Below are 13,715 nucleotides of genomic sequence, written 5' to 3'. Positions count from 1 at the left end.
CTGCTGTGCTGCCTGGGCTCGGGAGCAGGCTATAAGCTCTGAGAACATGTCCTCCCGTGTCCTCTTCTTCTTATGCCTAATCCTCCCTAGCCTCTGGGAGTGTGATGACAGGCTAGGTTGTGAGACAGTCGCAGATGGGGCTGTGGGAATGGGAAAAAGGGAGTGAATTCCTCAGAAAGATAAATGTAGTTGTGAACAAAGAACATAGTCTTTCTCTGTGAACAGGACCATGCACAGCACCTATCACATGCGCACTCAGCACAAGGTCGAATTCTCGGCCTTCGCATTCAGTGTCTGGGGTTTTGCAGAGCACTTTTGAGAACCCTGTCAGGACAACGGAATTGCTCTTGCACGCAGACATGGTAAGCCGTAGATTCGTGGCAGCTTAAAACTTTAATATTAGCAATGGCCTCATTTCACATTGAAATCAATGTCGGTCCCTGCTGCCAGCAATCCGGCAAGCAGGAAGTCTGCTCCTGTCCCACACCCTCGCGGCTGTCCCCGGGAACGATCCCTTTCGGCTGACCCTCTCCCGCCTCCACCGCGTGGCTGCAAACCAGCGGTTACAGTTCTGTAAAGGAACGGTAAAGCAGTCCCAACACTAACATTCCCCTACCTCATTCAAAGCAGGTCATCATGAGCGACATCACCCTCATGAGGATCTCTGAGAGCGACAGACAGAGAATGCTCCGGGAAAGCCTTCAAAGACCAGGGCCGTATGCCGCCATGCTGTGCCAAGCAATGATTCCAGAGTACTTGCTAGTCTCGTGGCGCGGCAACGTGTCCTACTACGGAGGACCCAATAAGGCCGCTCTCCCCAAGAACCTAATGCAGCGGATTTCAAATTACCTGCAGGAGAGCTTCCTTGAGATGTCCCAGGAGGATTTCTGCTCCATCCCCGGACATATAGACCGCATCTTACTGTAGCTGCAGTAGCAGGGACTAAACAGTAGAGCGGCTTGGGCAGGACAATCATGCAAAACCGGACATTGCTAGATTTTTTTCAAATAGTTGCACTGCCCATGACTGAACCGTTAAGTTAATCAAACTAATCATGAGAAACCCATTTTTTAAATTGTTAATAATCATGTTCTGTTACAAATAAATGTTTAGATGTTTACAACACTTACTGGATGATCCTTCACCAGATTCTGTGTCTGGGGTAACGGCTGGGGAGGGTTGGTAGGGGATCTCTGTAAGGGTGATGAAGAGATCCTGGCTGTCGGGGAAATCAGCGTTGTGAGCGCTGTCGACTGCCTCGTCCTCCTCATCTCCTTCCTCATCTTCCCCGTCCGCTAACATGTCCGAGGATCCGGCCGTGGACACTATCCCATCCTCAGAGTCCACAGTCAGTGGTGGGGTAGTGGTGGCGGCCGCACCGAGGATGGAATGCAGTGCCTCGTAGAAACGGGATGTCTGGGGATGGGATCCGGAGCGTCCGTTTGCCTCTTTGGTCTTCTGGTAGCCTTGCCTCAGCTCCTTGATTTTCACGCGGCACTGCGTTACATCCCGGCTGTATCCTCTCTCTGCCATGTCTTTAGAGATCTTCTCATAGATCTTTGCATTCCGTCTTTTGGATCGCAGCTCGGAAAGCACGGACTCATCGCCCCACACAGCGATGAGATCCAAGACTTCCCGATCAGTCCATGCTGGGGCCCTCTTTCTATTCTGAGATTGCACTGCCATCAGTGCTGGAGAGCTCTGCATCGTTGCCAGTGCTGCTGAGCTCGCCACGATGTCCAGACAGGAAATGAGATTCAAACTGGCCAGACAGGAAAAGGAATTCAAATTCAAATTTTCCCGGGGCTTTTCCTGTGGGGCAGTTCAGAACATCCGAGCTCTTACTGCTGTCCAGAGCGTCAACAGAGTGGTGCACTGTGGGATAGCTCCTGGAGCTATTAGCGTCGATTTCCATCCACACCTAGCCTAATTCGACATGGCCATGTCGAATTTAGCGCTACTCCCCTCGTCGGGGAGGAGTACAGAAGTCGAATTAAAGAGACCTCTATGTCGAACTAAATACCTTCGCGGTGTGGACGGGTGCAGGGTTAATTCGATGTAACGGCGCTAACTTCGACATAAACGCCTAGTGTAGACCAGGCCTAAGGGGTGTGATTCTGAACTTGGTGTTAAAAAAAAAAGTGGGGATTAAGTGGGAAAAGCAAGTGTATCCATGTGCTATGAAGACACCTTATACTGCCTGGCTTGTTTTGGCAGATCTATCCTCAAAGATGGGTCTCTATTAAAATACTTTCCTTTCTGTGTGCCTCATTCTTGCTGTTCAGTGCAGGATGTCACTCCTACCGGTGTGTTTACTGGACCTAAACTTAAGGCCTCATATCTTGTTTACCAGAGGACAAGGGCTTTATGAAAACCTACGACAAATAAAATAGAAAGAAACTGAGACTAGCACTCTAACATAGAAACTGAGATGATATACATCTGGAACAGCTGAGTTCAAAAACAGAGCCACAAAAAATACTATGCAATATATAATATTTGCCACCATTTCTCATTGGCTATTTGTGTCTGTTGCAATCACAAACGCTACAGACCCAAGAAATACTACCAGATTACTATGGGCTTGTGGCATTCTGTATCTCAAAGTAGCACTCCATACGGCTAAATTTAGTGCCTTGCATGGTGTCAAGTATGAGGGGGTAGCCATCTTAGTCTGTATCCACAAAAACAACAAGGAGTCCAGTGGAGTGGAAATCCATCAACCTCAACAAAAAACTTGCACAGATACAGACAGACATCATCTTCCTCTCCAAGTGCAAACAGATGGACATCATACCAAATGGACTGAAGGTAAAAAATCCATTGCAATCAAGATACTGCACTGATTATGATGCGAGACTGTGCCACTCTCTCAAAGAAACTGAGGAACCACCTGATCAGCATCCTGTACAGCAGACAGGAGAAGATCAAGAATGAGCTCTCAAAACTGAAGACACTCATACAAAAACAACCTTCCACACAAACTTCCACGTGGCTGGACTTTACAAAAATGAGACAAGCCATTTACAACACACACTTCACTTCTTTACAGCGAAAAAGGACAGTAAACTATCTAACTCCTATATGCCACAGGGAGCTACAACAGTGGTACCCTCAACTCACCTAACAATATTGTTAATCCGTCCAACCACACACTTAGCCCAGCAGAAGAGTCTGTCCTATCTCAGGGACTCTCTTTCTGCCCCCCACCACCCCCATGAACATGATACAGTTCTGCAGTGATCTGGAAGCCTACTTTCGTCGTCTCCGACTCAAGGAATATTTTCAACACACCACTGAACAGCGCACTGACCCACAGGAACCCTCCTACCCAGGGCCAGTCCAGCTTTTTTGCCACCCCAAGCGGCAAAGCGGGAAAAAAAAAGAAAAGATAAAGCCGATCGGCGGCAGCTCATTCTTCTGCGGCAATTCGGCGGCGGGTCCTTCGTTTGCTTCCTCTCTTCCTCTTCAGCGGCACTTCGGTGGCAGCTCAAAGAGGAAGAGAGGGACTGAGGGACCCATTGCCGAATTGCCACTGAAGACCTGGACATGCCGCCCCTTTTCATTGGCCGCCCCAAGCACCTGCTTCCTTTGCTGGTGCCTGGAGCCGGCCCTGCTCCTACCAACACTATAAGAAGAAGAATTCTGCGTGGACTCCTCCTGACGGTTGAAATGACAGACTGGACTTCTACACAGAGTGCTTCCGCAGACGTGCACAGGCTGAAATTGTAAACAAACAGCATCCCTTGCCCCATAACCTCAGCCGTACAGAAAGCAATGCCATCCACAGCCTCAGAAACACCTCTGACATTACAATCAAAGGGGCTGACAAAGGAGGTGCTGTAGTCATAACGAACAGGTCGGATTATGAACAGGAGGCTTCCAGGCAACTCTCCAATACCACATTCTACAGGCCACTATCCTCTGATCCCACTGAGGAGTACCAAAAGAAACTACACCATCTCCTCAAGAGACTCCCTGCTACAGCACAGGAACAAATCTACACGGACACACCCCCAGAGCCCCGACCAGGGGTATTCTATCTGCTAACCAAGATCCATAAACCTGGAAACCCTGGACGCCCCATCATCTCAGGCATCGGCACTCTTACAGGAGGATTATCTGGCTTTTGGACTCTCTCCTCAGACCCTACGCTACCAGCACTCCTAGCTATCTTCGAGACACCACCGACTTCCTGAGGAAACTACAATGCATTGGTGATCTTCCTGAAAACACCATCCTGGCCACCAGGGATGTAGAAGCTCTTTACACCAATATTCCACATGACGATGGACTACAAGCTGTCAAGAACAATATCCCTAATGAGGCCATGGCACACCTGGTGGCTGAGCTTTGTGACTTTGTCCTCACCCACAACCATTTCAGATTTGGAGACAACTTATACCTTCAAGTCAGTGGCACTGCTATGGGTACCCGCATGGCCCCTCAGCATGCCAACATTTTTATGGCTGACTTAGAACAACGCTTCCTCAGCTCTTGTCCCCTAGCGCCCCTCCTCTACTTGCGCTACATTGATGACATCTTCATCATACGGACCCACGGGAAGGAGGCCCTTGAAGAATTCCACCTGGATTTCAACAATTTCCACCCCATACTTGAACAAAAAAACTTCAGAAACAGACTTCAAAGAGAAAGAGCAGAACTAAAATTCATTTGCAAATTTAACACCATTAATTTGGGCTTAAATAGGGACTCGGAGTGTCTGGCTCATTACAAAAGCAGTTTTGCCTCTCCTGGAATTGACACCTCCTCATCTATTATTGGGCATGGACTACATCCACCCTGATCGTATTGGCCCTGTCAACACTGGTTCTCCACTTGCGAAGTAACATCCTTCTCTTCATGTGTCATTTTATAATGCCTGCATTTGTAATTTTCACTCCATGCATCTGAAGAAGTGGTTTTTTACCCAGGAAAGCTTATGCCCAAATAAATCTGTTAGTCTTTAAGGTGCCACCAGACTCCTTGTTGTTTTTGTGGATACAGACTAACACAGCTACCCCCTCATATAAAAGAGAGAGAGTGACATCATTACTTGGCCTCTCTTCCCCTTCCCCTCAACTCAACACCTGGAGGAACATATGGAGGACAAAGACTTTGAACTGGGGAAGGATGGGCCCAGGCTGGAAAGTAGTACCAGCCTGTGTATTGAGGATCTGTAACCTGCTTGTGCCACCTGTCAGGGTCAGACACCGCTTGATTCAAATCCTGTTTAGTTTGTAAAACTTAAACTGCGAAATTATTTTTATTTCTTAAGTAACCAACTTTGATCTCTATGCCTGCTACTTATAATCACTTAAAATCTATCTTTCTGTAGTTAATAAACCTGTTTTATATTTTACCTAAAACAGTGTGTTTTGGTCCAAGTGCTTGGGGAAATCTCAGTTCAGTCCATCCCACATTGAAGGAGTGATGAACTTAATGAACGTGCCCCAAGTGGCTTTGAGCCGTGTAAGACAGACAGTTCTGGGGCGGAAAACTGAGGATTTGGGGGGAATTGGCTGAGCCTCCCTATTGATGGTTCATGAGTAGCTGGGAAATCATTCATGTGACACAGTTGGGTATGTCCCTGACTTTGGCTGTCTATGTAAGTGCAGTACCTGCCAGAGGTCTGTAGCTTGACATCAGCATCACAGTATGAGGGCCGGCTCCAGTTGGTGAGTTTGAAGGGCTCAGTGGCTCCACAGTTCAGGTTGCACCCTGGGAACCCCATCACAATGCTGCCATACTTTAGAACATGTGGTTGTTTAGGCACTTTTCACTTGATAATACTTAGTCCTGCCATGAGTGCAGGGGACTGGATTAGATGACCTCTCCAAGTCCCTTCCAGTCCTAAGATTCTGTAATTCTATGTCTCTCAAAGAAGTAAAAGACATAGTACAATGTTGGTTCTTCAGCAGAGACACCTCACAGCTTATGTGACCTGCTTCTCAGAACAAATCAGAGCATAAAATGCCTTTCTCTTCTCTGAGAAGAAGGCCACATGTTCTCAAAGGGCTACTGTCTCTTCTCACAGTTTCATAAAGTATTTCTGCTAAGTTGTGTCATCTCATACTGTACATACTGTACATAGTGCTTCTCGGTTGTCCCATATAAGGTGTTCTGAAACAGCTATTGAAAATGAAAACTATTTCTAATTTATATTAGTAAATTACACCAAATTACAATTGGATTACATTCAAATATCGACACAGTATAGATCATAGATGAAAAAACATCCAACTCCACTGGAAAACATCACAAATCCTCATCCCCATGTGCTGGATTCTGTATTTAGATCTCAGACTTTGCTGAAAGCCCTGTAAAATCATTTGCAGAAAGAGCAGAGAATGAAACTGAAGCAAAAACTTCAATCTAACACCCACCCCAACTTTATGGAAGTTCTGATCCACTTCCTGGCATATCTGATTGGGCTCCAGATATTACAATTATACAGACACTACATAAGATAAGGATAAGAGACAAAAATGGAGTAGATCAAACATACAATATGTTTACTACATTTGTATTTATTTTTAATTAGCGTGAGGCTGGTACCCAGCTAATGGGAGCCATGCATCATTTAAAGAAATAAATATTACTCTGCAAGAGGGAGAGTGTTCATTTCAATTTAAAGAGTCATCTTTCATTGCCAACATTTCTCCCATATGGAAATAGGTTTCATTGTGGCAGAAACGTTGATTGCAGGGAACATATGCTTAAAAATTTGGTGATAACCTTAGGGCAGAAGAGACATGCTTAGCTGTACCTTACATTATGTTCTAGATTGCCTCACTACAACCACACCTCTTATTTTTCCTTAATCATTGTTTAGCCATGCACCGGGATTTTAGAATAGCTACAGATTATTTTTTAGGGATGGAAGATTGCAATTTTAATGCATTTGTGCATGTATGTACACTACACCGAGACATATGCACATAATCAGCCAGACACACAGGTATAAATACACACACACACACATGTTTAGCAGTTTACATTGAGGGAAAAATCTAATCTCTATGACTAAGAAAAATTCTGTTCCATATAATTATTAAATTGAATCTGCACAGGTCAGAAATATGATCCAGTGGTGGACAAAAAAAGAAGGCATGGCTAGAATTTATCAGGATTGCAGAAGAGCTCTCATTATTGTAGAGTGTGAAAGACATGTATTGAGTTTCTTACACGCTGCACACTTCATTTACACATACTCCTGAAGTGCTGCAGCCTAGAATAAATGCTTCATTTCTTATTGCATGAAGAGACCCCTTTGACTTTAGTAGGTCCTAGTGCTGGAGAAAGACAGGCTGGCTAGTGAAAGGATTAAGGGTGCAAATCAGCAGTATGCCAGTGAAATGTAAGAGTTTGAGGTAGAGAGGAGTCTGTGAAGTGAAATGCTACTTGCTGAAAAGCAATAGGAGGTTATAAATAACCCAGAGGAGAGTACGGTTTCAGAAGCGGTGAAACTTGCTGATGCAACAGAGGAAAAGGCTGAACTTGAGAATGGAAAAGTGTGACACCCCCCCCCCCCTTTTCAGATACAGTTCTGTGAAAAACAGCATGAATTAAACAGATCATGACTCTCAGCCTGCTCTTTTCTTGACATCCTGGCCTAATTTTCCAAAAATACTGAATCCGTTTGCCTTGGATGAGAGCTGCAGGTACTCAGCCCCTCTGAAAAGCAGGCCACTGCTGTCCAGTCATTATCTTGGGATTTTTCACATTACATCATTAAAAAAAGATGTTATAAAATGTCAAGGTTGGGGTCTTGTGGTTGACGGATTTGTCTGGGACTCAGGAGATCTGCAGTCAATTCCCAGCTCTACCACAGACTCTCTGCATAACTCTGAGCAAGTCACAATCTCTGTGCCTCAGTTCCCTATCTGAAAAATGAAGATAATATCTTGTCTGTCTTGCCTATTGAGACTGTAAACTGTTTGGGGCAGTAGTGTTTCTTGTGTACGTAGAGCACTTATCACAACAGGGACCTGAGTGCAGTTGTAATACAAATAATATTAAGAGCTTCCTATGTTATTTCTTTCTTTTAGTTAGAGTTGGAAGATTTTATTAACATCCATCTTCCTGATGCCTCCTATAGTTGGCATGCAGTTTGGTCTCCAGAGATATGTGATTTGCAAGTGCAAATAGTAGTGGCGTAACCTCCCTGAGTTCAATGATGGATTTTGGAGAGGTGAAATCAAGATACTTTCTCTGTTGGATGACTAATCCAGACTGCCCATGCTGGTTGGGCGAAAGCAGCTGCTATGTGTTTATCTGCTGAACATTGAAATTAGGAGAATTGGTTATTTAGGCACGCAAATGGGATGGATAGTTTAGCAATTCATTATGAATTCTGATCCTGCCATCCTTACTCAGCTAATGAAGTCAATGCCCATGTGTGGGCTGGATCCATAGTCACTTATTTACTGAAATATTGCTTTAAAATAATTATAAGCCCAGTCCTGCACTCCTGGCTCAGCTACCTGCAAGCATGTTTTATAAGGTAATACTTCTCACCATGTACAAGACAGAGGCACAAGATGAGACGGTAAGTCCAAACAGTGAAAGAAATGAAGGTAGAGAGTAAGGGAAGAAGGATCAGACAGAGGTTGATGCTAAAAATTTCATCTACTAGCCATAATCAAAATATTTTAAGGTAAGTTTTAATAATTTCAGATAAACAAGAAAAGGTCTCCAAATTCCATAACAACTGTCTGTAACTCCTGTACCCTGAGTGGACTAATAATTTTTCGTTGGTGGCAATGTTTGAAAGAGGTCTGATGATCTTTCCAATGACTGAGGAAGCACTGTTAAAAATAAGCAAGATTTTAATCAAAATATTACAAAATTATCCAATTAGAATATGTCACCCAAGTGGAAGGCCAACATGATTATAGGTGCATTTAATACACGGGCCAATATTCACAATGCTTACTCAGTATGTGGCTCTCCTCATTGCAAGTCTAGTGTTACAATACTGACATACATTCCTGTGTGCTGCAAAAGTGCAAACACAACGAGATAGAACTGTTTTCTTGATGCATCCAGTACTTGTTACCCTTAAGAATCACTCCCATCCCACTGCACTTGGTGTATTTAACTACAAAGCATCTCAGCCAGGTATTCTGAATCTTTTTTCATAATGCAGTCCACATCTTAATACAGAGATTTGCTCATGGATAACTTACCTTCACAGTTATGATCATGCAGACCACACTCCCCTTTCTATTTGTGATAACACAGACCATTCCCAAACACGTAACATCCCTGTAGCAATTACGGCACTTACTGAAATAGAAAAGTCATATTAAGAAATTATATATGTATTTTCTGTTTTTAATGCAACTTAGCTGGGAATAAGGAGAACAGCCAGCACCATATGACCAGCCAACTCTCCCTAAGCCATCATCAAGTGCTCCCTAGAGCAGGGGTTCTCAACCTTTTTCTTACTGAGACCTCCCCCTGCCCACATGCTATAAAAACTCCATGGCCCACCTGTGCCACAACACTTATTTTTCTGCATATAAAAGACAGGACAAGCATTAGGGGGTAGCAAGTAGGGCAATTGCCTGGAGCTCCAAGCCACAGACAGCACCATAAAGCTAAGTTGATCAGGCTTCGGCTTCAGCCCTGGGTGGTGGGGCTTGGGGCCCTGGGCTGCAGTCCTGTGCAGTGGGGCTTTGGCTTTCTGCTCTGGGCTCTAGCAAATCTAATGCCAGCCATGCTTGGTGGACCCCCTGAAACCTGCCTGCGGCCCCCCAGGGGGGCCTGAATGCCTGGTTGAGAACCACTGCTCTAGATCATCAATGATCTGCCTATCAGAGTTAGGGAAACAGTGATCTAAACAAACTCTGAGAAATGTTTATATAAAAACACTACACCCATAACTTCCTTTAACTTTATTGTTCCTTCAGTTAGATCTTTTTCTATCAATTCACTTAAAATGACTTTCATTGCACCTAAAAATAGCTTGTACCTTACCTTTTTATCCTCTGGGAACAGAAGATGGCACAAAAATGGAACTGTATTTAGCCAGAATATTTCAGAAGAGACATGTTTCTTAGTTATTTAATTTCAGTCCTCTAGGTGGATGTGGGACATTAGATCAGATATTTAGCTGGTATAAACTGCCATAACTCCACAGATGTCAAGGAAACTATGGCGAGTTACACCTGTTGAGGATCTGGCCCACAGTTCTGAAATATGTCTGTTACTGAAAAAGAGAAATTACTCTTTAGAGCATTGATAATGTTTTGGTTTTAAATACCCTGATGTAAATTCAGAGTAACTCCATGGTAGTCGATGGAATTATCTCAGATTTATATTTCTGTTACTGTGATCAGATTTAAGACCCTTGACTTTTACTTTGTCTTGAAGAGTTTTTCCATGTGTGATTTAGGACAGGCAGTTATAGCATATTAAACCAAAGGATTTTCTTAAGGACGTGCTCTAGAATACATTGTTCATCTAATGAAGACGTTTCCTAAGCACGTTGGGGTTGATTAGCTTACTGGCTCTCACAAATAGACTATGGTAATGAACTGAATCTACTTACACATAAGGCCACCACTGTTATCCTCCGTGATTGAACTTCAGATCTTCACCACCCAAAGCACAAGCTTCTACCTCTTGAACTAAGAGAAGGAACACCCTAAGCAGGGGGCTCTTGTTCTGTGTAGGAGAGGAAGACATAAGCACATGCATTAAGCCAGTTTATTACACTGTCTTGCAACACAGCCTTTTTAAAGACAAGAGAAACTGACAGAATAGGAAACGCATCACAGAGAGTGAGGGAAGATGGTTGCAGTCATGAGGAGGGAGTCGGGATGACCCCTAAAGCTAAGCCCCACTCCTGGTGCACATCTTGACTGTTCACATTGCTCTGAAATTATTTCAAAACACAAAGTAAAGGTGAGGGCAAAGCAACTACTATTTACTGTACATGTCTTTATCTACTTCAGAAACCAGAGCGCTTACTGTTTAGGCTTTAAATCACTATCTTTAGCTTTCAGATGCTGCAAAATAAATTGATCTTCTGGTTTATAATACCATCTTATTATTCATCATAGTTTTCTTTTCTTTTTTTCCAAGTGAAGTCTATAGAGAGCCAGCTGTCTCAGCTGGTGACCCCAGGTTCTTTAAATCTGTGGACAGGCATCTCTCTGGGAGTTTTGTTTTGGTACTAGCCTTTGATATTAATGAAATCTCATCATTAACCTGCCAGCTCAGCAGTGTTAGCAGCCTATTTCACAGAGAAAGTCAAATGTCTAACCCTACGCAAGAAGCTCTAATAAAAAGCTGACAGTTATGGTATGTCATCAAGCAGGAAGCAGAATCCTTGGCTGTAAGTAGCACTAGGCACACAATTCCACCTTAAAAAGTTACTTCAAGCCCATTACATATATATCAAAATAAGATAAACATTGGGGCCTCTAAATGCTTTCAATGTCAGTGAGAAGTCAGAGTGAAATATATTCATGCCAGAGGCCAGAGTGTAATTACATTAGGATTTTAATGTCCATATTTCTTTACTGAGCATGTCAGAATAATCAAGCAATGATTAGTGTTGTACACTGAATCCAATTACACAGCAGCCTGAGAAATTTGAGGGATGCCATATATTAGCATCCCTTATCAGAAAGAAAAGAACATACAATGAAGCCAACCCTGCAAACCAGAACAAACTAAAAGGTAGGAGGAGAACCAAGATAAGAAAGAACCAAGGAAGCCAAGGGTGAAAAAGAGGAGGAGGAGAGGGAGCGATCAATATTACTGAAAGCAACAGAAAGAGCAAGGAGGCTGAGTACAAAGAGGAAGCCCCGTGACTTAGCTAGGGAAAGGCAGTTGAAAATCTCTGTGACAAGTTGCAGCAGAATAGAGAAGGCCAAAGCCAGACTGATAATGTGGTTGCTCCCTGCCTCGTTATTTCAGATTTGTCTATTAGGGAGACAGCATGAGCATTTTAAATAAATAAATACCAGTGATTTAGTCATAATTTGTATTGGACCAAGTGACTGGAAAAAATTTAAATCACATCATATTTTCCCTTTCAGTCTTGACAAGGGTTTTTGTTTAACCTCAGTTAGAAGGAGGAAAAGGAAGTTAAAATGCTGAGACTCCTTGTTGGCAGAAGGAGAAAAAGAAAGTTATTATTACATGCTGTAGACATTACACATCAAGGTGGATTTGAAGAGAAATAGCGTCTGAGGCAGATTACGAGCTCTCTATCCATTCTAGGCTAACACCTTAAAATGTGCTCCTCTCATTTTGAGTCAGTATGCATTTTACATAGGTAACCCTTCTGCCAGGGCTCATTAGCCTGGTTCAACAAGATATCTAGGGATCCTTGTACAAAATAAATAAAATATTTGACTCAAACCTCCACCTGTTTTAGAAATAAACCATCTACCTTTACAGGTATTTCTTCCCCACAGGCAAAGCACTTTGGAATGCGAAACACAAACACTTTTTATTGAGGAAACAAGATAATCAGCTGTCTCACACATGAAATTAGCAAACCCAGGAATAATGCAAGGGGTAGAGCAGTCCCCATCACAGTTTAATAACATTCCTTAAAGCAAACTTTAAACTCCTAATAATACAGCACAAAGCACTGTACAGAACTGCAAGGAAGCAAAATGATAATGCATGTAAATTAAACCTGCCAGCAGCTAGATTTTCTCCTTTCATCTATACAGAGAGCAAAGAACTCTTGTTCCCTTTAAACCTTCCAGGTCTGAGGCTTATACACACATTATTGGCCTTTGAGTCTGTGGGAGAAATAATTGATTTCCTTTATGTATTTCAATTCAGCACTTTAAAAGCTGCCTATCCCAAGCTCTTGGAGCCCTGGCACCCACTAAAATTACAATCCAGAGCAATAAAAGTAATGGCAAAATGTCGCAGGAGTTGGCCCCCGCACCCAGCCTACAGTGACAGGCTCTGCTAAGGAGAATGAGTCAAGCCAGATCCATCTGTGGATAGTTAATTGCCTAAGTAGCTAGGTGGCAGTCTCAATTAAGATAGAAGCACCTGAGCCTAATAAAGGCTTATGAGGACTCAGCCCAGGAAGGTCCAAAAGAGAGGATGCTTCTAGGTCAGGGTTGGGGAATTTTTTTTTCTGTCACGGGCCATTGAGGCATAGAAAAAAATCAATTGCAGGCCACTCACCCACCTGGGGGAGGGGGCGTGGAGACTCAGGGCCTCCCCCTGTGGTGGGGTGAGCTGGTGCTTGCAGCTCCAGCCCCATGCGCTGGGCCGGATGAAATTAACCAATGGTCCGGATCCGGTCCGCAGGCCATAGGTTCCCCACCCCTGTTCTAGGGAGAGCAATTCCTTAGGAGAATTGGTTACAGTGCTACTCTCAGTGGTGTTTCCTTAGAAAGTAGAGGTTCATGAAACAGGCCCAGAGGGAAAGTACTCCCAGGCCAGGGACTGGACCAGGAGAACAATCTACGTGTGGGACCTCTTGAGACTGGCTCAGCAAAGAGCAACACAGTATTGGGGCGGGAATAGGCATCTAGCTAAACACTCAGCAGAGGCCCAAGCTCCCGGCAGAGGATTCAGCCTGGGAATGCTCTATGGCTAGAGGGGCAAGATGTAAGACTGATTAATCCAGGGGCAGAGAGGTTCTGGTGGCAGAGCTGACTAAAGCTTTTGTTTATGTTTGTACTTCGCTGCTATGTTTTGTTAAATCAAGTAGACGTTCCAAG

At 43.8% G+C, this 13,715-nt stretch overlaps 1 protein-coding gene across 4 annotated transcripts in view; it reads right to left on the bottom strand.

Moving 5' to 3' along the window:
* Nucleotides 1-10,682, bottom strand: part of PACC1 (proton activated chloride channel 1) — a 99,335-nt gene extending 88,653 nt beyond the window's left edge. For 3 of the 4 annotated variants that reach the window (XM_034764533.1, XM_034764528.1, XM_034764530.1), the window contains exons 1-3: nt 10,559-10,676; nt 9,985-10,216; nt 9,192-9,291 (exon numbers count right to left, since the gene is read on the bottom strand). The gene's annotated coding sequence lies outside the window, so the exon portion shown is untranslated. Of the gene's footprint in view, nt 1-9,191; nt 9,292-9,984; nt 10,217-10,558 lie in introns of all 4 variants that reach the window. The other variant, XM_034764529.1, reaches the window with a different exon arrangement.
* Between the last annotated feature and the right edge of the window lie 3,033 nt (nt 10,683-13,715).

The sequence above is a fragment of the Trachemys scripta genome, chromosome 3, assembly GCF_013100865.1.
Source record: "Trachemys scripta elegans isolate TJP31775 chromosome 3, CAS_Tse_1.0, whole genome shotgun sequence".
Classification (NCBI taxonomy): Eukaryota; Metazoa; Chordata; order Testudines; family Emydidae; genus Trachemys; species Trachemys scripta.
This window is presented reverse-complemented; position numbering and strand designations above follow the sequence as displayed.